This window comes from Stegostoma tigrinum, chromosome 26 (assembly GCF_030684315.1).
Source record: "Stegostoma tigrinum isolate sSteTig4 chromosome 26, sSteTig4.hap1, whole genome shotgun sequence".
In the NCBI taxonomy this organism is placed as follows: domain Eukaryota; kingdom Metazoa; phylum Chordata; class Chondrichthyes; order Orectolobiformes; family Stegostomatidae; genus Stegostoma; species Stegostoma tigrinum.
The window spans coordinates 33,602,673-33,625,962 of record NC_081379.1 but is presented as its reverse complement, the minus strand read 5'-3'; the positions used below and the strand labels follow the sequence as shown (position 1 = coordinate 33,625,962).

Here is a 23,290-nt window from a genome sequence, read left to right as displayed (position 1 = left end):
ACCACAGAAAGCATCCTATAAAAATTGGTCAGAGTCCTTATGGACGTACAGAATTTTTTTTCCACCACAGTCCGAAGATGTGCAGGCTAGGTGGATCGGCCATGCTAAATTGCCCGTAGTGTTCAGTGGTGTGTGGGTTATATGGGGATGTGTCAGGGTGGGATGCTTCGAGGGGCGGTGTGGACTTGTTGGGCCGAAGGGCCTGTTTCCACACAGTAGGGAATCTAATCTAAAAACCTGAGGAAGTAGAGGTATTATGCTTTCTTTATTGTCGCATCAGTGTGGGTGTACCAAGACAGATTGGTGATCATACTGCAAGGATCTTGACTTCCTCAACCATCTCCACTCTAGCACCATTGATGCAGACAGGAACACGCTGTCCACTCTGCTTCCTGAAGTCAGTGATCACTCCTTTGTTTTTCTGATTTTGGAGAGATTTGTTGTCTTTACACTGCTGCTAAGCACTCAATCTCTTTCCTGTATTCTGTTTCATCGAGATCTGTCCTATGGCAGTGGTGTCATCAGTAACTTGTAAATGGGGTTGCGGCGCAATGTGGCTGCACAGTCATGCATGCGTGAGAAGTATTTTAGGGGGCTGAGTATGCAGCCTTGTGGGGCACAGGTGTTGAGGATTATGGTGGAGGAGATGCTATTCCTACTGATTGTGATCTATGGTCAGGAAATCAGATCCACTTACTGAGTGAGGATCAGTGAGCTAGGTCTTGTTGTTTAGAAATGAGTTTGTTTTGAATAATGGTGTTGAAGGTGGAACTATAGTCAATAAATTGGAGCATGACAGGTATTCTTGTTATCCAAATGTTCCAGGAATGAGTGTAGGGGCAGGGATTGGGGGCTGTTTATGGACCTGTTGCGCTAGTAGGCGAACTGCCAAGGATGAATGCAGTTTGGTTGGCTGGACATGATATGACCCATGACTAACATCTCAATGCACTTCATAATTATGGTGTTCAGTGCTAGTGGGCGGCGGTCATTGAGGCGCTCTGATTCTTTTTGGGACCGGGATGATGGTGGCCTTCTTGAAGCAGATGGGGACTTCAGATCATACTAAGGAGAGCTTAAAGATATCTGCGAATACACCTGCCAGCTGTCCACACAGGCTGTGAATCCATGGCTGGAAATTTCATCTGGGCCAGTCACTCTTCGTGAGCTCTCTCTCAAGCTGGTATAATGTTTGTGGCAGTGACTATGGGTACCGTTGCATCTGAGGTTATTGTGATAGGTGACATTGTTTCTCTGACCTTCTGTTCAGAGAGCGTAGAATGCATTAAACTTTTCGGGGAGGAACGTACTATTGCCCGTGATTCTGTTCGACTTCACTTCGTAGCCTTTCGTGCCTCAACAAAATATATTATGTAGTTCGTCTGAGTCTCAAGCTTAGTTTGGTATAGCCTCTTAACACCTCCTGGCCTGGTCTTATGAAGGTCATACCTGGATTTTCTGTATAGGTCACAGTTGCCCAATTTGTATACTTCAGGTCTGGAGTTCCATGAGGGAGTGGACCTCCTGGTTCAGCCACGGACTGGATACAGTCCTTGTGATGTGGATTCACCCACAGTACTGTTAGAGTGGGAATCCCAGGATTTTGATCTAGCACCAGTTATGGAATGGTGATGTACAATTCTGACTTGGAACTACGTGACTTGGGAGCACCACTAAATGTAAAATTTCCCCCATGTACCTGTTGCCTTGTTCCTTCTCAATGGTAAATGCCATGGTTTGGAACGTCCTTTCTAAGGAGCTTTGTTGAATTGTTGCAGTTGTTAAGACTTGTTGGAGTAGCATGCTGGAAATCAAGCCCTGCTATTTCCAAAGTTGGACATTTTATAAAACTATGCAAAATTCCTCAACTTACCTGCCTGGTTAGATCCTGGATGACAAAAAGCAGGGGTTAGTTTTCTGTACTTAACATGAATTGCTATTTATTCAAAATAAATAGGTTCTAGTGGCAGATGAACAACTATGAACTATCAACATATAAATACTGGTTCAAGCTTGAACCTCTCGTAAAACACACCCTATCCACCCATAAAGGCAAACAAAAACCAAAGAGATACTTAAACGCAGATTAATGGTCCCTGTGCCCGGGATACACTGAGATCCTTTTGGCTTGTTAGGACTCAATGCTTCTCGATCTTCCTCATTGAGGTACTTGCATTTGTTTGCAAGAGGCACAGCATGACTGGCTTGCACTTCAAATCAATAAATCCAAAATATTCTAAGGCATAGCTTTATAGCAATTGGTGAGAGGCAGTGAACAGGTTTTTTTCAGGATGGAATTTTCATTACGTCAGAGAAAAGGACATCCCCCTTGGTGATCTGGCAGCTTTTGACCAAGCATTCACACCCATAATTGTTCATCCACCGGGGAGGTAGTGAGTTGTTGGCAGAAGATTTTTGTCATCAACACTTAATAGTCATTCCACAAACCATTAACTACTTATTGCCAGAGATAACCATGTGTAGAGCTGGATGAACACAGGCCAGGCAGCATGAGAGGAGCAGGAAGGCTGACGTTTCGGGCCTAGACCCTTCTTCAGAACTTGCGAAGAAGGGTCTAGGCCCGAAACGTCAGCCTTCCTGCTTGGCCGGCTGTGTGCCTCCAGCTCTACACGTTGATACTTCAGATTTTCCAGCATCTGCAGTTCCTACTATCTCTGAAACTGCTTATCGCCAAATATGTCTCCCTTTGTAAAAACCCACTGGTTCCAGCTGATCTGTAGTAACCTCCCCCACTGCTCGAACAAACAGCAGTGCAAAAAGCAGATAACAAGGTGTGGAGTTGGATGAACACAGCAGGCCAGGCAGCATCAGTGGAGCAGGAAAGCTGACGTTTTGGGTGTGGACCCGTCTTCAGAAAAATCACTTGCTTTGAGTATTGTTACACAGCTTTTAAAACTGCAGTGATCCTTTCCACAATCTTTGCTTCTTAAAACTGTCATTTTTCCCATTTTCAGTCCGCAATCAAAAGTACAGAAGAATTAAAAGATATGGTCTTTATGTTATACGTTTTGTTGTTGGTACACATTGCTGCCACCATGATGGTAGTAGGAGTGAGGTTGAAAGTGTTACATGAGATGTGAATCAAGTGGGCTGTTTTATCCTGGATGGTGTTGAGCTGCTTGAGTGTAGCACTCATCCAGGCAAATGGCAAGTGTTACATCACATTCCTGACTTGGCCCTTGTGGTTAGGTTTAATGGAGTTGGGAGATGAGTTAACCACTGCAGCATTCCTAGCCTTTGACTTCCTATTGTAGCCACGGTCTTTATGTGTTCCATTTCTGATCATTGGTAACCCCCAGGATGTTGATTCTGGAGAAACTCAGTGATGGTAATGCTATTGATCTTTTTATCGTTCTGTTGCTGGAGAAAATCATTATCTGGCATTTGTGTGCTGCAGAAGTTACTTGCCGTTCATCAGCCCAGGACTGACCGACTGATCAGGTGTTGATGCATTTGGACACAGACTGCTTCAGAATCTGACGAGTCATGAATGGTGCTGAACGTTACGCAATAATCGGTGAACATCCTCACTGACATTATTGGAGGGCAAGATAATGAGCAGGTGAGGGTGGTCAGGCCTAGGAAGTTAGGTTGAAAAAACCCCTGACCTCCAATAAAAGACTGCTCCAGGTTCTACTAGGACTACTTGATGCGGATCTGAACATCTAATGGTGTGCTTCTCAAACTCTTTGATAAGTATCGTAGACCTCTATATTGACCCATGATTTAGAGCATCTCCAAGCTGTTTCTCTCAAGGTCCTGTCTAACTTGCTGTTTTACCGTTCCAGAAATATATAGAAAGGGTTAAAAATGGTCTGCAACCTTGGCCTATGTTCAAATATAAGTGTGCTGTTAAGTTCACTGTCATAGAACCATCCACTAACCACCTTTAGTGGCTCTTCTCAATCAGAGTCTTAGAATCTAGCCAAAGGAAAATAGGACAACAAAAGGATTCCTCATTTGAGTGCAGCCAGCCAACTGGTGTTGAAAAGAAACAATGCAATAGGATTTCAGCAAACCTGTGAAAGCCTATAATCCCAAAGTTAACTTATTACCGACATTATTAGAAAAGAATAGATAGCATCTTTCATTGCACTAAGAGATTTGGAATAAGCCACATTTGAAGAATTGTATATAATTCTGATCATCCTGCTGTCTCAAGGATGTTAAACTGGAAAGGGTACAAAAAAAGTTTACAAAGATGTTATCGAGACCGAAAAGCTTGAGACGGGAGGCAGGGAAATTTTCCCTTGGGTCATAGGAGGCTGAGGGGTGACCCTTTAGAGATTCATAAGATCATGAGGGGGCTCGGATAAGGTGAATAGCAAAGGTTTTTTTCCCTAGGGTAAAGGAGTCCAAAGCTCGAGGGGCATAGTTTTAAGGTGGGAGGGAAAAGATTTTAAGAGATCCGAGAGGCAACTTTTTCACACAGGGTGGTGCGTATGTGGAACAAGCTGGCAGGCGAAGTGGTAGAGGCAAGTACAATTAAAGCATTTAAAAGATGTTTGGACAGGTACACTGATGGGAAGTGTTTACAGGAATATGACCCAAACTCTGGCAAATGGGACTAGTTCAAATTAGGAAACCTGGTCACTGTGGATGAGTTGGGCTGAAGGGCCTATTTCTGTGTTGTATGCCTCTGACTCGATGAAATTTAGTAACTAATAAAATTCACCCCCTCCACTTTTTTTTAAAACTGAAGCCTAGATGATGCTTTTTAGGAGCATAAATTTATTTGGCCTCACAGAAAAGAATCCACAGGAGAGGAATCTTGTGTAAATTAGCTTTAGTTGAGACCAACCAAGAGGGCAGATGAATAAAGCGGAGCAAGTTCAACCCTTGAGATGCAGGTGCTTAACGATTTGGGTATCTTCACTGAAGCCACAATAATTTTGGGAATCTAGCCTGAGGTTGGCTCCACCAAGGGGAAACATAACCTGATAGCTGCAGGTAACTCATTCATTAAAGAAATGGATGACATTTTTTAATAAGAAAGATTGCGAATCCTTTCATAAATCTCTGGCAGGAAAGTGCTGGATTAGTGAGATAAATTATTCCTGAACTGGCTGAGACCAGGGATGTAGTAGAAACAATAAATAAGCAATCACAAAGAATTAAGATAAATTTGGATGGGGTAGATGATGAAAAGTAGTAGCAAAGAGGGTGATGATGAAAAGGTTTGTGTCTTTTATAAATAAAAAGGAATTTAAGATAGAAATTTCTAAGACAAGTAGAAGTTGTGTGCAAGCACCCTGGTGTTGCAGTGACAGAATGCATAAGTGCATTTGACTAGACCAGCGAGTGAGAATGGTTTAAATAAGATGGCTGGAAGGGATTTGAATTTAACACACATACCTTGCAATAAGCAGCCTAAACCATCAGAAAGGTAGTGAATATCTGGATTTATCCAGAATGAATTTCTGCAGTCTTGGAATTTCTTGGAGTCAGCAAAGGACATGTTATAGTTTGAAAAATAGAAATTGGTAGAAAATCTCAGCAGGCCTGGCGGCATCTGTGGACAGAAACAGAAGGTAATGTTTCGGGTTGAGTGACCCTTCCTCAGAACTCTTGCATCATCCGCAGTTCTTTCGGTTTTTATTCCATATTAGATTTAATTGTGGTTAACGAACCAGGCTGACACCGTGTAAAAGAGATCATAATATGGGTCCAAATAATGTCTAAGAACAAGAAATGCAAAGAGACTACTAAAATTTCATAAGTAGGTAATGCTGATTTGTTTCTGATGAGATGGAGATGGTCCATTATAAATTGGGAGATTCTCTTTGAGTAAAATGACGGATGATCACCTGAAGGTGTTTGAAGTTTTTAACAGGGCTACTTTATGCACCAAAGGAGCAAATGCTCTACTTGCCAAAAAGGCCATTGGCGATGGAGTCGAAGGACGATATAAAACTATAAGAAAATGCACTCAAAATAATTGGGAGAGGAACAAAGAATTAACAATAAAAGTGTTGCAAAAAGGAACGTAAGATGAAAGGAAAAGCGAAATCAACACAATCTTTTGAGTCACATGAGGGAAAAGTGACACTGTGGACCCCTTGAAAACTGAAAATAATGATATTGCTGTTGGGAGGGGGGAAAATAGCAAGTAATAGACAAGTTTGGTTAATTTCTCTGTGCCAGTAATTATGATAGAGTGAGAGGATAACTTGTTGGATATTCAAAGGAAGCTAATGTTTGAATCATGAGATGTTTTGGCAAAATAAATTTGACTAAGCGGACAAAAAAATGACAAGTCCTCTAACTAAATTGTTTCCATTGTACATATCTGAAGGAAGTAAGTGAGAGCATTGCAGATGCCCTCACTATATACACTTCAGAAGATCTGTCAATTCGGGAGCTGTTTTGTTAGCTTTGAAAGTTGTGCAGATGACTTTTTTCCAAAAATAAAATGGTGAAAGGAATTTAAGCAGTTCACCTGATCTGTTGGAGAATTACAATAATGAAGTTCAGATGACTGAACACCATAAATCTTTAGCTGATTAGAGAGTTAGCATGGAAGTCTGGAGTCTGTTAAGTGATTTTTTTGTTACTTTAATGTTATCTTAATTATGATTTGGAGCTGTGTACAGAGAGCTGAAAATGATCATTGGACGGTGAGCAGCAACTTTTTTTTGTTTTTAAAAAAAAGCAAAAGCTGTTGGTTTGTGAGGCCATGTCTGGAAGTTAATTGCAGGTTGGTTTCTGATCAGAAGGCTCCAAAGATACTTTGACATGTGGAGAGCAGTATGTTTAAACAGAAAGCAGATGTTGACAGTTAACAAGATCAGGACCTGGGATTGGTTCCAGCAAATATGGGAGAGACCTTGCACTCCATGGCAGATTTGGAGTGGTAATTGGGATCTTGTGGGGAAGCAGTCTGCCTGACAAGAAAGGGCAGAGTTTGGGTTTTGGACTCTTCTCCGTGAGAAGGAGTTTGACTGTTAATGTATGGTGTGAAGATTTGAATGCTCCCTGTCTACCCTCCAATGATCAACTTATTGGAAGCTCAGAGTACAAACTGTTATTGACCTCTACTGAGTGAGCTGCAACAGTAGTCCTGATTGATAGCAGAAAAATCAACAAAAAATAATCATCTATGCCTGTGGAACAACACATCATTTAAGTAATCATTAAAAATCCATTTAAGTAATCTGGCCAGTTTTGTTATTTTGTTTTGTTTAACCCTTTACTGTATTTGTTTGCCTTTTGTGTGAATGAGGCTGAAAAAAAGAATTATTGGGATTAAATTATAGATTTTATTGAGGTTATTTAATTTTGTTCAGCTAAAGTTACCGTGTTGTTAATACATAGCTAGGTGTTTTGTATAAGCTCTGACTGTCAAATGGACTATTTGCAGTGTTTGTGGTTGGTTATACAAAATGTCTCATGGTGCCGTGGTAATGTCCGTATTCCTGGACCAAGAGCCCTGCTCCGGAGGTGTGTAATAACATTTCTAAATAGATTGATGAGAAAAATGTTACAGAATAGAGATACTAGGAGCTGTCGATGCTGGACAATCTGAGATAACAAGCTGTATAGCTGAATGAACACAGCAGCCTAAGCCAGAAAGCTGACAGTTCGGGTCTGAAGAAGGGTCCAGACCCGAAATGTTAGCTTTCCTGCTCTGATGCTGCTTGGCCTGCTGTGTTCATCCAGCTATACACCTTGTTATCTCTGTTACAAAACAGTCTGGTTAGGAACCATTGGGGTTAATTCAGAGGATTTTTATATTCACAGCACAATAAAATAAAATCCAGCGGTGGAAAGACTGATTTTTATTTTGGCTGTCTTCATAAGTCATTATTTTTTTGAAAACTTTTAAACTTAGTGACTGCAAAGCTATATTTGCAATTCAAAATCAAAAAATGGTCCAACGTTTGCTTCGCTCTTTTTCACACGTTCCTAAGCCACTGAAATGCAAACAACCTGTCGATACATCACCAAGAGCAATTACCTTTGAAGAGTATGACCAGGGACCATCTCCTACTCCATTAGGATATTCATTTAGGTGGGACCTATCTTTTGGCTGTGATCACTTATGAGATAGCTAGATTCCAATGAGAGGAATCCACCCAGATGTAATGCAGTAGTCTAAGTTGGATAGCTGGAATCCCTTAACATCAATATTTAGGTTTACTGAACAGTTGGGGAGAGGGGTCATGGGGGCAAGCCAGCTATCCTTTGTATTTTAAGCACCAATTTTTACTGCAATCTGCCTTTCTAAAGGAATAGGCTAATTATTTTGAAAGGAGGTTTGCAAATTTCAGGTGGGAAAGTGGCATTTGATTTTTCTCTTGCTTCCTTCGATACTATAATTCTTTATTCACAGGATGAGGGTGTCACTGGCTAGGCAGCATTTATTGGCCATCCTTAATTGCCCAAAGGGCAGTTCAGAGTCAGCCACATTACTGTGGGTCTGGAGTCAAATGTAGCCCAGATCAGGTAAGGATGGCAGTTTCCTTCCCTAAAGGACATTAGAAGGGTTTATCCAACAATTGCCAGTGGATTCTTGGACATCATTTGACTATTAATTCTGGATATTTTTATTGAATACCACCATCTGCCATGGCGGGATTCGAACCAGGTCCCCAGAACGTCTGGATTAACAGTACAGCGATAATACCACTAAGTCATCACCTCCTTAGTGATTATGTGCAGGAGATTCATCAGTTTTGGCTCTTCTTAGAAGTGCGAACCTTTTTTTTTAATGCTGTTAACACATTGCATTCTGTGATTGGTAAGATGTTTGACAAAATACTTTGACAATTTTTGTAATAATTACTGCTAAAATGATTTTATCAACTACAGAGAGCAGCATTTTAATCATTCAAGCATTTTCAACTTGACTCTGTTAAAATATACAGAGAAGAATTGCGTGACAAAAATCTTTGTACAGACAGAATTAGTTATAATTATGTATTAGACTTAGAATGTAGTTTCATTATTAGTGCTTACTTAGCCATGGCAAAGGCTGAAGTTAGAGTTCTTGCTGTGTTAAGGATGTAATTCAGTGATTTTTCTGAAAAGGAGGCTTCACAGCGAAGCTTTCAAGGCCTGGAGGATTATCAAGCTTTTTTGATACAATGGCTGTTTTTGTGGTACAAGTTGTGTGTAACAAGGAACATTTCCTCTAGAAAGATTGACTTAAGATTAGCAATCACACTTAATGTTTGTGATTAAAATAGACATTACAATTATGAAGTTCAACTTCATTCCATAACTGATATGTGATAACAATTCATGTTAGAGTCTTGAGCTGTTTACACAAATAATCATTGGGAGAACCAAATTATATACAATGTAATTAGCATTTAAAATATTTACATTTTTTTGAATAAATTGAAAATAGCCAAATCAGTGCCTTTTTAAGTCAAGGGTTTCCAAATTGGAATTGACCAATGATGTGGGATCACGAGTTCTGAGGCAGCAATATTGACTACTGAGCAGAGACTGCCTGAGATGTGACTGGTTTTTGTCCCAGATTTTTCTATCCTGATGGGTTGTTCTTTTATAGCTCTGGTTTTTCACTTAAGTGCTCCATGGGACCAGAACGGAGGAAATACTTGGAGTCGTTAGTGCATGTTAGAATGGTCTTGGTATTCATGCTTATAAGCTTGTTGTCTTCAAAACTGCTGTGGACAGAATCATTTACTCCCACTCGAATGCTGTTTTCCCCAACAAAAACTATTCCCTATGCAATAATTTGAGATTGTCTGGAGTGCCACATTTATCTGGCTAGATTTGCCTACTGCGTTGCTGTGTTTCCCTTTGTTCCAATAGTAAAGTTGAGTTCAATAGTTATTAAACTACTGCTTGTGTTTTTATGCAAATAAGCAAAGTTGCCTTTTTTTTAGAAAAACATGCACACTTGGCTTGAGTCTCATCTCCTTGGTTGTAGGGACTGTGTATAATAGGTTCTACTATTGCACATGTTCTGGTTACACAATTTGGCTGTAATGTGACTGACAAATAGGTGAACGCTATTTCTAAAACTTCCATTACCTATAACACAATTTCATCGGTATGTGGAGTGGAGTATGTGTTGACACAACATGGTCGTTACACATGCTCAGGATAAAGCCCACAAAGTGTTAGTGCCGAAGGAGTCTGCAGGCCGGCACCTCACGATCATTTGTGCTTTCTGTGAGAGGTATTGCACGTCACTGCTTCTTAAGAAATGCATAGAGAAAATCAGCCCGCACGCTGCATATTTATTCAGAGTGGGTTCGTGGACCCCATGCCTGCTGCTTCTGAAACTGCATCTAACCACAGCTTTGGTGTTAAACCTGTAGATGTCTCATGTCAGCATTTCCAGGCAGGTTCAAACAATGGTAAGTTAACAGTGAGGATCAAAATTGCATGCTAAGACCAGAACATAAGGCCCCCATTGGCAACCATTCCAAATCTGCTTTCACCTTTGAGTTAAGATAGGGTCCAACCCAGACATTTTTCATACAGCCCCTAATAATGGTTTCCCAAAGTAAAATTCCCAACTTCTTGTTGCTCTTAAACAGTATGGCAGTAATCAGCTTGAAATAGTCTGATCTTTCTGGTGCTGAGTCGAATGATGACCGTGAAATCCATTGTCAGTTGTTGGGCGGGGTGGGGGGGAGAACCCACCTGGTTCACTAATGCACTTCAGGGAAGGAAACTTCCATCCTTAAATGCTTGGGCCTACATGTGACCGTAGACCCACAGCAATGTGGTTGATTCTTAATTGCCCTCTGGCAGTTAGGGATGGGCAATAAATGCTGACCTAGCCAGTGACTCCCTCATCCTGTGAATGAATTTTAAAAAAGTGTATTGGGGGTTGTATGTAGTAAGTTGGGGATTGAGTTAAATCAGACTTACTTTTCAATCATCTAACTTCTTCAGATAACCATTTAACTTAATGACAACAGAACTCTCTGAATTTGGATTTGAGCAGATAGCTCCAGCAGGTTCCAGGTATAGGGAAGTTGTCCATCAGAATGGTCAATTTCCTGGGCAGTTCCCTCGGTCTCTAATGTCAGGGATTCTGCTGGTCCTAACTCTCAATCCTGTGTACACTGCAGAGATGATTATCTGGCCATTGTGAAATCTGGGTCAGTGTGCTCGTGAATATTGAGCAATATGTTACTTTTTCAGTGAAGTCCTCAAGAGTTTTGCTTCACAAAGAACTATTGAAGGCTTGAGAGTGTCGCATAAAGTTTCTTGATGTACCTCCAAAGTTCCAAAACACAATTGGGAAGTTTGCAGTCTCCACCAGTAAAGTGAACAGCAAACTGTGATATATCTTTTAATAACACTTAATCCACCAAAAGCTTATTTACTCCTCAGCTGGTTGCTGTTTGTAGAGATCATTGAGCAAAATGCTATTCAGCAAAATGCAGTGATTCTCATTAATTACTAGCAGATGATGTTCCTTCATTCCTTAATTTGGCATGTTGGTTTTCTGTTCGTAACGTAAGCCTCAACTCTACCTAGACACTTGGATTCCTGCCAACAGAGTTTTCAGTTACCAATGTTGTGTCCCTTGGATTTTTTTCTTAAAGCCATCTACCACTGCAGTACAGTAAATCCACCCTTAATGCCTGAATTTTTGATCAACTGCTCAGTCAATCCTGATATGTCCTTTACATGTTTCATTTAAGTCTCAACATCATGTGATGCTTTTCTAAATTCTCTTTCAGCTTCCACCATTATACATGGGGTTAATGCAGTGCTAGTTAAAACTCTTCATAAATTTTGTTTAAATTTAGCAGGTGAGTGATATTACATCCAGATGCCTTTCCTACTATTACCACCACCTTTTTGATTGGGCTGGATATCAACTTTGTTACATGTTGTTCTGCTTGCACTGACTGGGTTAAACTTCTTAAAATTGAAGACACAGAACCTACAAGTGCTTTGAGTGAGAGACTTTGCCAGAGGAAGATTTTTTGTAATTTGCACTGCTAGCTAATCAGGAGGAACCACTGGAACACCAGAGGCTTTCCAGTATTGTTCTGATTAAAAATAAAACTTGCTTCCACAAACCATTAGAGCCTGGCATGGGTGAGAATAGTTTGGCCTTGTGCATTGACTGCTGCCTCCTAACAGTAGTACTATGTTCCATTGTTGCATTTCAGAAAAAAAAATTGAAGTTTGAGTATCAAAGGAAAATTTCTGATCTCTGTTGAAATGTATTTTGCTGAATTGAGTTAAGTAGTCCTACTTTTGTGTCCTTTTTAGGAAATATTTTGAAACTTGGCTGTTCTCAAATATTCGTATGTACCTTTTAGTGCATTTGGGAAAAATTGTAATATTGACAGCATTAACACTGAAAAACAGAACTTCTTCATTTTAATATAATTGTACTTGTGTATTTTTTGGTAATTGAATGTGTTCCAACGTGTATTCTCATGAATGGGATTAGAGATATGCAGACTGCTTTAGTCACAATCTGAATGCAGACTGGTGAAAATCATTCACATGTGTCTCTTGGATCAAGTTGAGTTGATGCCTTGTGTTTCAGATATTAGCTTTTCTGTGCATGTAAGATTTTAATCAACTTTAAAAATTAAACAACATCTCAGTTTCATTTTTCTTGTTTTTTTTCCTGTAGTTTAAAAAGAAAGCTACTTCTGAGGCAGTTGTATATTGAATTCAGGAGAATCAGGGATAAATCATTGGCTCATCACTAATAGAACATAAAACATTACAGCACAGTACAGGCCCTTCGGCCCACGATGTTGTGCCGACCTGTCATACCGATCTCAAGCCCATCTAACCTACACTATTCCATGTACGTCCATATGCTTGTCCAGTGATGACTTAAATGTACCTAAAGTTGGCGAATCTACTACCGTTGCAGGCAAAGCGTTCCATTCCCTTACTACTTTCTGAGTAAAGAAACTACCTCTGACATCTGTCCTGTATCTTTCACCCCTCAATTTAAAGCTATGCCCCTCGTGCTCGTGGTCACCATCCTAGGAAAAAGGCTCTCCCTATCCACCCTATCTAACCCTCTGATTATTTTATATGTCTCAATTAAGTCACCTCTCAACCTGGGTCTCTCTAACAAAAACAGCCTCAAGTCCCTCAGCCTTTCTGCGTAGGACCTTCCCTCCATAACAGGCAACATCCTCGTAAATCTCCTCTGCACCCTTTCCAAAGCTTCCACATCCTTATAATGCGGTGACCAGGACTGTACACAACACTCCAAGTGCGGTCGCACCAGAGTTTTGTACAGCTGCAGCATAGCCTCTTGGTTCTGGAACTCGATCTCTCTATTAATAAAAGCTAAAACACTGTATGCCTTCTTAACAGCCCTGTCAACCTGGGTGGCAACTTTCAAGGATCTGTGTACGTGGACACCGAGATCTCTCTGCTCATCTACACTACTAAGAATCTTACCATTTGCCTTCCGGTTACTCCTACCAAAGTGCATCACCTCACACTTGTCTGCATTAAACTCCATTTGCCACCTCTCAGCCCAGCTCTGCAGCTTATCTCTGCCTCTCTGCAACCTACAGCATCCTTCGTCACTGTCCACAACTTCACCGACCTTAGTGTCGTCTGCAAATTTACTAACCCATCCTTCTACGCCCTCATCCAGGTCATTTATAAAAATGACAAACAGCAGTGGACCCAACACCGAACCTTGCTGTACACCACGAGTAACTGGTCTCCCGGATGAACATTTCCCATCAACTACCCCCCTCTGTCTTCTTTCAGCAAGCCAATTTCCGATCCAAACTGCTATATCTCCCACAATTCCATTCCTCCACATTTTGTACAATAGCCTATTGTGGGGAACCTTATTGAACACCTTGCTGAAATCCATATACACCACATCAACCGGTTTACTCTCATCTACCTGTTTGGTCACCTTCTCAAAGAACTATATGCTTGGATCATTGTGGAAAACCAGATTAATATATTTGACTGTACAGATATGTAACTCAAAATGTTGAGTAGAAATCCAGCAGCGATTTTCTGGTTTTAGTGACACTCGAGCACATTTGGAGTGTTTTCAGTTCTGCTGTAATGGTGCATAGCTTTGTTGTGGTCGGAGTGCAGTAATGAAACCCTCAAATGCAGCTGAGGAAATGGGAAATACTGGACGTTCCCATAATTTCTCGGTTAAAGAAAAGCCTGGAGAGATACATGCACTAATTGGGACATATGAAATCAGAAAGTAGGCTGTGAAGACCAAAAGTCTGGTGAAAGTAGACCCATAACTGATGGTATGAAAAGTTAATTTACTCAAATTTCTGGACCACCCTAAGGAGGATAATAGAAATGATGTTTTGGGGGTTATTTAAAATAAACTGGGTGCTAAGAGGGTTGAACAATGGACTAAATTGACTATTATGATCTTGTTTGTTGTTAGTATGCAGTCGGAGAACAATTGCCAGTCAGGTGTAATTTGGAATAACTTGCAGTGAAAGGTTAATTGTCGGAACTGACACCTTTTGTCACCTTAGTTCTCAGGAAATAACGCGTTAATTTTATGTGGCAGTACCGTTATTTGCCACAAGAGGGGGCTGTAACATTATTGTAAATTATAATACTTGCCCTCGTGAGGAATCTGATACAGCAACATAATACACGGGCACGGATCTTCCGATTAGGTTTGAAAACACTACTTCAAAAAAATACGATTACCTACGGAGGATTTCTCCTTGCAAGCTTCTGAGTCAGAAGTCTTCTCAGCTGAAGCTGCCAGCGAGTTAATTCCACGCAGCCAGCAGCGAAGTGATCAGAGATAATGGGAACTGCAGATGCTGGAGAATCCAAGGTAATAAAGTGTGGAGCTGGATGAACGCAGCAGGCCAAGCAGCATCTCAGGAGCGCAAAAGCTGACGTTTCGGGCCTCGACCCTTCATCAGAGAAGCGAAGTGAGTTGGCATTGTAACTGTGACCTTTTTAATTTGAAAAATAACAATTCGTGCTCCAGTTCAGGATTTAATGGTCTTGACGCCACTTGGGTACCGAGGGAACGTAAGTGAGAGGGCATGGGTGTCAGGTGATTAGGAGGATATACGTGCCTAAAGCCGAAGAATAGGGTCAGGTGGCCAGGGAAGTTTGGGTCGGCTTAAAGTTCTTGCCGTGAATGCGGAGTCGCGCGGTTCCTGTTTTAATAGTTACGGACGAGTTAAAGCAGGTGTAAATTCCTTTTCCGAGTTAACAATTAAGCTAAGTATTTCCAAAGTCTTAGAATTGGGAACTTCGTCGGAGGGTATTAAGCATGGGGTAATTTCTCATCGAAAGCTTCAACTTGCTGTGCATTGCCTGTGGAGTTAGCTGCATTGAGACTGTACGGTTTCACCACTTAACACCAGCCTCCACAGGGGTCATCGTCCCATTGGAAGATTTGAGCCAGATTGGCCTCTTTTTGTTTTGACCACCTATTGAGTCTACCTTAGTTAATATAAATAAACAATGAAAAGTGATTTTTCTTTTTAAAGTAAAATATGCAGTCAAACTTTGATAAGATGTATTAAATTTACATCTGCTTGTCAGAGGTAGTAAGAACTGGAGTCAGATAAGTGTGGAGCTGGAGGCTGTCTGAAGAAGGGTCCCAACCCAAAACACCAGCTTTCCTGGTCCTCTGCTTGGCCTGCTGTGTTCCTTCAGCTCCACAAACTGTTACAGCTGTTTGTCAGTCTCTTCAGCAAATATAATTTGTTCATACAGTGGAAGGTTTTACTCATACAAGAAATCGTTTCTTAAAACTGATATTTCACAGTTACCAAGCATTAATGATATCAGTTTTGACTGTAGACTTGGCCTCTGCGATGGTTCATTTTAGTTAATTATTGGCATTTAACTGCAGGATGTACAAACTTGTTCCAATGATAGTTTGAGCTGTCCAGAAAAAAAAGTCATTTCAAGTTAGCATCGGATTAGAGCTAATAACTATGCAGTGTTGCACAGCTTCTCAGTTTGCTAAAATGTATGAACATTAAATTGGTCCTATGGAATGAGAATTTTATTTAAATTTTATTTAAAGTGGAGCATGTGCTGCAAACTGGGCACAAAGCATATCATCCTATATTTTCTATTGCTTATCATGCCTTAAACTACAATATAATTCTCATAGTGAAAGTTCTACTTCTGAGGTTTCAGCACTGCTCCTTTGTCGGGTCCACCCCAGTCCCAACACCTGCATCTCCACATCAAAATTTGTGTTGATTTTCTGCTGCTCTGCTGAATGCTACAGTCTTTGTGATGATAAAATGTGAGGCTGGATGAACACAGCAGGCCAAGCAGCATTTCAGGAGCACAAAAGCTGACGTTTCGGGCCTAGACCCTTCTTCAGAGAGGGGTATGGGGAGAGGGAACTGGAATAAATAGGGAGAGAGGGGGAGGCGGTCCGAAGATGGAGAGAAAAGAAGATAGGTGGAGAGAGTATAGGTGGGGAGGTAGGGAGGGGATAGGTCAGTCCAGGGAAGACGGACAGGTCAAGGAGGTGGGATGAGGTTAGTAGGTAGATGGGGGTGCGGCTTGGGGTGGGAGGAAGGGATGGGTGAGAGGAAGAACCGGTTAGGGAGGCAGAGACAGGTTGGACTGGTTTTGGGATGCAGTGGGTAGGGGGGAAGAGCTGGGCTGGTTGTGTGGTGCAATGTGGGGAGGGGACGAACTGGGCTGGTTTAGGGATGCTGTAGGGGAAGGGGAGATTTTGAAACTGGTGAAGTCCACATTGATACCATTAGGCTGCAGGGTTCCCAGGCAGAATATGAGTTGCTGTTCCTGCAACCTTCGGGTGGCATCATTGTGGCACTGCAGGAGGCCCATGATGGACATCTCATCTAGAGAATGGGAGGGGGAGTGGAAATGGTTTGCAACTGGGAGGTGCAGTTGTTTGTTGCGAACTGAGCGGAGGTGTTCTGCAAAGCTGTCTCCAAGCCTCTGCTGGGTTCCCCCAATGTAGAGGAAGCCACACCGGGTACAGTGGATGCAGTATACCACATTGGCAGATGTGCAGGTGAACCTCTGCTTAATGTGGAATGTCATCTTGGGGCCTGGGATAGGGGTGAGGGAGGAGGTGTGGGGGCAAGTGTAGCATTTCCTGCGGTTGCAGGGGAAGGTGCCGGGTGTGGTGGGGTTGGACGGCAGTGTGGAGCGAACAAGGGAGTCACGGAGAGAGTGGTCTCTCCAGAAAGCAGACAAGGGTGGGGATGGAAAAATGTCTTGGGTGGTGGGGTCGGATTGTAGATGGCAGAAGTGTCGGAGGATGATGCGTTGTATCCGGAGGTTGGTAGGGTGGTGTGTGAGAACGAGGGGGATCCTCTTTGGGTGGTTGTGGCGGGGGCGGGGTGTGAGGGATGTGTTGTGGGAAATACGGGAGACGCGGTCAAGGGCGTTCTCGATCACTGTGGGGGGAAAGTTGCGGCCCTTGAAGAACTTGGACATCTGGGATGTGCGGGAGTGGAATGTCTTATCGTGGGAACAGATGTGGCGGAGGCAGAGGAATTGGGAATAGGGGATTGAATTTTTGCAGGAGGGTGGGTGGGAGGACGTGTATTCTAGGTAGCTGTGGGAGTCGGTGGGCTTGAAATGGACATCAGTTACAAGCTGGTTGCCTGAGATGGAGACTGAGAGGTCCAGGAAGGTGAGGGATGTGCTGGAGATGGCCCAGGTGAACTGAAGGTTGGGGTGGAAGGTGTTGGTGAAGTGGATGAACTGTTCGAGCTCCTCTGGGGAGCAAGAGGCGGCGCCGATACAGTCATCAATGTACCGGAGGAAGAGGTGGGGTTTGGGGCCTGTGTAGGTGCGGAAGAGGGACTGTTCCATGTCTTTGTGATGCTGTCTTAAGAATGGGGCATTAAATCACTTCTGCTTGTAAACTGCATATAAAAGATCCTGTGGCAGCATTTCAAAGACAAGCAGACCTGCTATTGCAATGTGTTCTGGCCAACATCTATCCGTTAATTAACATTATATAACACACATTATCTGTTCATTATCACAATTGCTTTTCATTGAGCCTTTCTTTGTACAACACTGGCGGCTGTGCTCGTCACTTTATAATAGTAACTGCAGCCAAAGTACCTTATTGGCTGTAAAGTGCGCTTAAAGATCCTGTGGTTGTGTAAGGAATTGTTATCTTAAACTTATACTACGTGTAGAGCTGGATAGGAAGGCTGACGTTTCGGGCCTAGACCCTTTGCTTCTCGGCCTATCGGCTCAGACCAAGTGTAGTTTCTGTTCTTATCATCTTTAATATCTGATATGCCTTTTACTTAAGGACCCTATATTAAACTGAGTTTTGGTGCAGGGAGTTGGCATCAGAGCTTGCTCCGTCCACCCTGTGCATCGTCCAGGTATTGCAGTGTTTCCAGGAATGGAAGGGGGGTTGGTGGAAAAAATCCTTGTTATCTCATTCTCCAGCATCTGCAGTTCCCACTGTCTCTGAACCAATATAAATTTAAGCCTTTCTTTTCACACTTCCTAAAAATGGTGAACTGCTGAGTTGTTTGAGAGTTCCGTGTGATGAAGGGAAAAAGAAAATTCAACAATTTGATATTTTAATAGAAAAAGTTCAGGTGTATGACTTACAGCCAGTAGCTACTTCTACAATCTAAAAATGAGCTGGAGATGCACTTGATAGCTGTGTGGTTTTGAGCCATATATGTTTACCTCCTGAATTTGGATTTGAGCAGCAGTTGTGGAAAGAAGGGGATGTCAGGTGATAACTTGATTTCCCATTTTGATCTAGTCAGATGAATTTATTTTGGAGTCATTGATTACTTCTGTAAAGGGATTATCTTCTAAGCAGAGCATATAAGATATCTATCAGGTCTTTTGGCAGGAAACTGCTTGCATTCATGAGGGAATCTGAGTTTAGCTGCCATAGCCTAATCCTTTTTAGTAGGGCCTTTACAAAGAGGTTAATTTTTTGCAATTATTTCAGTTACTTGTGCATTCTCTCCTCACCTCCTTTACGTCTGAATCGGCTGCCTTGATGCAACTTTGCAAAGTCCCAGAGTTAAACTGCTTCTTGCCGATTATTTGAGTCTATGTTCTCCTTTTTTGGGTAAATTTGGTTGGTGATATGGCTCCTTTCACAATTTTCTTTCTGGGAGAATAAAATCACTGAGCTATTTTTGTAATTATGGTGTAAACCTTTTCCAAACCATTTGGGTTTCTAGGCAAAGCATGTTAATGTTATATGCTAAGATTCTGTAGAAATTTTTGTTGTATAGATAGTTGATTATTTCCACTGACACTATTCTTGAAATATAATCCCTAAAGAAATATTTGCTTTCCTGGTAGGGGAAGATTTAGTGTAAAAACTTAGATTTTTGTTCGGCATGTTGGGACACTGCTGAATGTTTGACAGAGTTTTGTTGGATGAAACAAATGTGCAAATAGCATTGAACTTTGTTCTACAAAATCTCAAAGAACTGGAAAGCTAATTTTCTTTGGGTTCTGCAATATTCTTGTATTTCTTTGTACTACTTGTAGTTTAGTGGGACTTAGTCTTTACCTGTAAAGATAACAGGCAAATCATATTCGTCAATAATGTCCATGGTTTTGCGTTGTCAGTGTATATTGAAAATAAATGTCTAGCATGTTCACTGGTCCTCCTAGAACAGTTGGAGCAATTATTCACATTGTATACTGTTTTATAATATTTGGCAAATAAAAGCACTTACTATCTGTCACCCTCGTGTATCCATCTTGGTGCACAAGTCCATTTTAGTTCCTGTTACTGTTTTAGAATTCAAATCTTTTGCCGTTTAGTTTGTTTTCAAACCCAGGACAATGCAGTAAAGTGATAAACGTATGTTCTATGTGGGGTGAGGTAGTAGGAACTGCTGATGCTGGAGAATCTGAGATAGGGGCAGAGTTGGATGAACACAGGCCAAGCAGCATCAGAGGAGCAGGAAAGCTGATATTTTGGGTCAGGATCCTTCTTCAGAAAAATCACACTTTTTTTCTCCTGTTTTTTCTGAAGTAGGGTCCAGACCAGAAACATCAACTTTCTTGCGCCTCTGATACTGCTTGGCCTGTTTTGTTTAGACTTTTTGTCATCCTGCTACAACCACCAATACTTTTACAACTTTGAGAGGAAGTAGTTGCATAACATTATAAAAATATTCACTGTCTTTTTTTCCACTCTCTTAGTATATCTGTTGCAAAGCTGTTCACCATGACCGCTTTGGTGTTAGCATGGTTTTCCCATTGTCTGTAGCTTGAAGGTCCTTGAGGAGCCCATGTGGTCTGCTTTGCAAAGATTAAAGTCCTGAAATCATCAGCTATCTGAACAAAACTTACTCAAAGTGGAGCTAGGGTTTGCCATCGTATTATTTTTAAGTTGGACTGCAATTTTGTTTTTTTTTTCTTCTCAGTAAGATGTTGTAATTTTTATATCTTTCTAAAGTTTAAAACACGTCTGAGAATCAAGTTTCCAAGCTGGCAACAAAAGTTCCCATCAGTGTAGGAGCTCTCAAGGACCCAGGAGAAAAATGAGGACAGCAGAGAGGAAAGGATTTAATGACAGATTGCATTTCAAGTGCCAGTATCCTGTTCAAAATGGGGCAACTTTGGTCATTGCCTGCTCTGATTATGCGCAGCATTGATGTAATTTGCTGATTTAGTTGACTATCTGGCTAAGTAAAGGAAATGTGTTTAAAAGGCAATCTTGAACACATCCAAGACCCCTAATATTTCAGTCTCACTGAAAACTATTTTCACAATTCAGATTGCGCAACTTTTTTTGCTTCTGACTAGACTTTGTTGTGCTCATGCTTTCAAGTTTCCATCTGTGCTTATTTCTTTTAATATCTCAATGTTTCAAAGAACTAACTGCTTTTAAAGTAGTATTAAACATGCACAATCTCTTAAGAGGGCTGCAGGTTAATTGAAATTTGGATTACAATTATGCGCTTCGCTAGGCCCTTTCAAATCTAGCCATGTTATTATCCAGTGGATTGTGCTGTTCAGTACAGCTGCAGCTAAGTGAATGATCTGGCTAAGAAATAGTTCAGCAAGTAGCAATGCAGTGCTTTGAAAAGCAACTGCATTGTTTTTTTTTGTTTTGAATATTTTATAATAGCAAAATGTTGCCTGGAATTGGATCTTTACCTCTCCAAGTTTGTGTCTTGTGTATATCATTGAGTTGCCTTATCTGATTGCACTGGTTGCCAGTAAAGGATTAGAACTGTTCTGTAGTTAAACATGATGTAGTAGTACGTGCCAGAGCCCTTTTCAGTTCTGATACAGAATGTGTTTTTGGCAGTATTAGTCAAGTAAGGAGAGGATTCACTTCCTTCCAGTGTTGTCATGTGGGCAGTCTATTAAAAGGCACTTTAATCAACTGTTTGAAAAGATTTTTTAAAAAAGTTTGGGGTTAATGTAAAAACATATTTTTATTGCTGTTGTGTTGGTATTCTGTTCTGCACTTGAAAATGTGAATTATGAAAATAATATCTGGCTAGATTAGATCAAGACTTAAGTGTACCTCTCTGCAATATCCATAAACCACATTTTAGTGTGGCATCGGTCAGCCTCGAGAGGCCATGGATCTCCACCTGAAGAGTTTTGATTCAGCTGCTGGTGATAGCGCAGCGTCTGTTGTGGCTGTACAGACCCACACAGGAGTGACAGTCTTGGTTGCAGCAACTGCATTTGAAGACACTCTCGTCCAGTGTTGCCGTGTTGCTGTCTTTCCATCGAGTGCGCTTTTCCTCAGCGGCAAGCCTCAGTTTCTCCTCTCCTTGCTCCAGCCCTCTGCATAGTTCCCGTCTCCAGCATGAGCGATCATTTGCGACGTCTTCTCACCTCTCGACGTCCAGGTCCATTGACTTTATGTCCCTTTTGCAGACATCTTTTGAAACGAAGATGAGGTCATCCTCGTGCTCTCTTCCTGATGGCCAATTCCCCGTACAACACATCTTTCGGAATCCTCCCTTCGGCATACGATGTATATAACCCACCCAGCGTTGTTGGAGTAGGCTGAAGAGGCTGAGTATCTGGGCGTGGGTGGGGACTTGGTGTTGGTGACTCTTTTGGCCCGCTTGATGCCCAGAATGTGTCTCAGGCTGCGAAGGTGGAAAGCATTGAGATGCCCCCCTTGTCTGGGGTAGAGGCTCCAGGTCTCGCTGCCGTAAAGCAATGTGCTGAGGAAGCACGCCCTGTAAGACTACAATCTTGGTGTTCGTAGTCAGCTTTTTGTTCCCCCAGACACAGTTGGTCAGCCTGGCGAATGTGGAGGCTGTTTGTCTGATCCGCCTGTTGATCTTGGAGTCCAGGGAGAGGTGATATGTGATGGTGGAGCTGAGGAATGTGAATTCGTGGACTACCTCCAGCTCGTAGTTGTCGATGGTGATGGCAGGGGGGTGCTCAACGCCTTGATCCAGCATGTTGGTCGTCTTCAGACTAATGGTCATGCTGAGTTCCTGGCAGGCTCTTGAGAGGTTACCCATGAGGTGGTGCAGTTGCTGTTCAGAGTGTGCTGCCAACACTGCGTCATCTGCAGACAGCATGTCTCTAATGAGTACTTCACGAACCTTGGATTTTGCCCTCAGCCGGGACAGACTGAACAGCCTTCCGTCCGATCTGGTCTGGTCTGGAGGTAGACACCATCAGTTGATGTTCCAAACACGCATTTCAGCATGACTGTGAAGAAGATGCTGAACAGGGTGGGGCAAGCACACAGCCTTGCTTTACACCGCTGCGGATGTTGAAAGCCTCAGAAGAGCCGCCAAATTGAATGACGCCTTTCGTATCCATGTGAAACGATTGGACTATTCCAAGGAGTCTCGGAGGACAAACAATCCTGGGAAGGATTTTGAACAAGCCGTCTCTGCTCACGAGGTTAAATGCCTTCGTGAGGTTGAAGAAAGCGCGCAGAGTGGTTGTCTTTGCTCTCGGCGTTTCTTTCCCTTTCGGCGATTTTCTGTAGTCTGTCCAGGACCACGCGGGCGAAGACCTTCCCAACAATGCTCAGCTGTGAGATTCCTCAGTAGTTGTTACAGCCGCTTCTTCCCCCCCCTTGTCACCCTCTATAAGAACAATGTTGCAGTCTCTCATGTCTTGCGGCACCGTTCCCTCCTCCCAGCACTGGCACAGTAGTTCCAGCCGGTGGCTAAGCAGAACCCCCTTCACACACTTGACCTCTGGTTGTATGCCATCCAACCCTGGTGCCTTCCCACTGGGTAAGCTGTTGATGGCTCTGCTCAGCTCATCAGCAGTTGGCAATGCGTGCAGCTCCTCCATGACCAGTATGCATTCCTTGGTGTCCAACGTGTTGTCCGAGATGTCATTTTCTCTGGAGTAGAGTTCGGAGTAA

General features: G+C 42.2%; 1 protein-coding gene and 1 non-coding gene across 3 annotated transcripts in view; both read left to right on the top strand.

Moving 5' to 3' along the window:
- LOC125464043 (mediator of RNA polymerase II transcription subunit 13-like) overlaps positions 1-23,290 on the top strand; it is a 208,633-nt gene that overhangs the window by 39,139 nt on the left and 146,204 nt on the right. The gene's annotated exons all lie outside the window — the stretch shown is intronic.
- LOC125464372 (U2 spliceosomal RNA) lies at positions 18,160-18,351 on the top strand. Its single transcript, XR_007250005.1, has one exon. It is a non-coding gene; the product is annotated as a U2 spliceosomal RNA (small nuclear RNA).